Below are 2110 nucleotides of genomic sequence, written 5' to 3'. Positions count from 1 at the left end.
CCTTCGGCTTCCGGCTCAATAGTCACAGGTAGAATAGCGGGATATGGCATGATGAGTTTCTGAGCATGAGCCTGCACCCATCTGAGGTAAGGTTCCATAGGGATAGAATTCCATTGCCCCAAAGTTTTGCTTTCTATTCTATAGACACTTCCCCACGCATGTATGAACCTTCGTCGATGTCTGTGGGAATCATCCTCGTAATCAAACACAATGCCACGGATAATCATGTCATGAGGACCGTTGCTCCGTGCATATCCGAATTGGCGTAAAGCTAAAGAGGGATTGTAAGTGATGCCCCCTTTGATGCCATGTAGTGGCACATTAGGGTACTCTCCACAATGATCAATGATAGTAATGTCTCTTTGAAAGAAGTTGTTCCACCGGATATCTGAATGAGACAAAGACATAATCCTGCGAGACCATTGCATCCTTTGTTCATTTATCAACACTGATCGGGGAAGATGAAATGTAAACCACCTAGCCAGTAGTGGTATACAGCACATGAGAGTTCCTCGTTTCTTCATGGTACGAGTGTGTAGAGAATGTAGAATGTCTCCCAGCAATGTTGGTACCGGGTTACGGGTTAGGAAAAGGTTGATGACGTGCACACTTATGAATTGGTCGGGATTAGGGAATAAAACCAACCCATAGATCAAAAGAGCTACAACCTCCTCAAAAGCTGGGTAACTTTTGTTTTCTAGTAGTAATCGAGCCTTTTCCATTAAGAACTTAGCAAGCAAACCCTTAACTCCACTCTTTGTTTCCCAATTGGACTCGATTTATGACTTTCGCAAATGTAAGGCAGCAGCAATGGTTTCAGGTTTTGGAATCCTTTCTAAACCAGTGAAAGGTAATTGATTTCGAACAGGTAATCCAATTAGTTCAGAGAACTCTTCCAAAGTGGGTACTAACTGGTAATCAGAAAAGGTGAAGCAATGATGTTCGGGATCAAAGAACTGGAACAGGACCCGTATCATGTCTTCTTCAAATTTTGAGGTAACCAAATGGAGTAGGTGACCGTGCTTTTCGGTGAATTGAACATTCCTGGGGAATTCTGATACTAAGTTTTTCAGTTCAGATGGCACCGTTGAAATGTTGATTCGGATGTAATCTCTGGTGGCGGGAGCCATTACCTGCAATAACAAAACAAAGGTAAACTCTTTGATCCTTGAAATGATTAGTGAAAAAATGATATGCTTATGATGCTTATGATGTTATGATGTCAAACATGTGGCACACACAAACAAATCAAACAAAAGCCTTAGGTTTAAAGGCTTGCATGAAGTCCATAGGTGATACCCTCCCCACTGAAGTTGAATTGGTTAAATCCTGTCCTAGAATAGTATTCGGGTTCTATGATCCTTGGAGGTAACATCTCAATACGGCGCTGTTTACGGTGATTTCCGGTAAACAACCGCTAATCTTCCAAACTATAATAAATATGATTTGGTTACTTGCAGGATCGACTAGATTGATCCTAGGACACATAGTCAAGAAGATTGTTATCAATGTTTGTTCGAACCATATTCATTATTTGTCTTCTTCAATAAGTGTTGCTCGATTAACAGAACAAATAGTCTTGACAATCACTTTGTTACATATAAATGTGACTTCATCGAAGTGACATAACATAAAAAATTAAAAGGACAATTGAAACGTAAAGAATCTTAACTTGCAGAAATATAAAAGACTTTGAAAGTAAATAGCATGAAAGTAATTCGAAAGTAAATGACATCAAAGTAAAGATGCAGAAACGTAAATGGCAAGAAGTAAACGAAATGCAGTAATTCTGAAAGATATTTAAAAGCAAAGGATAATACACATGTATTAAAATGGTGGTGTCATACGTACATTTTCTCAGCGAACTCTTTCTCTTAACGCTTGATACTTGAGTAAATATGTGAGTGATTTGTACAAAATGAACACACAGAATCCTAACACTAAGACTCCTATTTATACTAGTTTCGACCTTAACGGTCCTATACTAATCTGCTGCCACGTTTCTCATCAGAACTTCCAGCGAAGCCATCTGTTGTTGAACGATTACGAAACCGTCTTCGAATTTCAAATCTTCCCGCCTGAGTCCATATTCGACGCGTGGCAGTGTATT

The sequence above is a fragment of the Vicia villosa genome, linkage group LG6, assembly GCF_029867415.1.
Source record: "Vicia villosa cultivar HV-30 ecotype Madison, WI linkage group LG6, Vvil1.0, whole genome shotgun sequence".
Taxonomy (NCBI): Eukaryota; Viridiplantae; Streptophyta; class Magnoliopsida; order Fabales; family Fabaceae; genus Vicia; species Vicia villosa.
The sequence above is the reverse complement of the archived record's forward strand: the minus strand, read 5'-3'. Positions refer to the sequence as shown.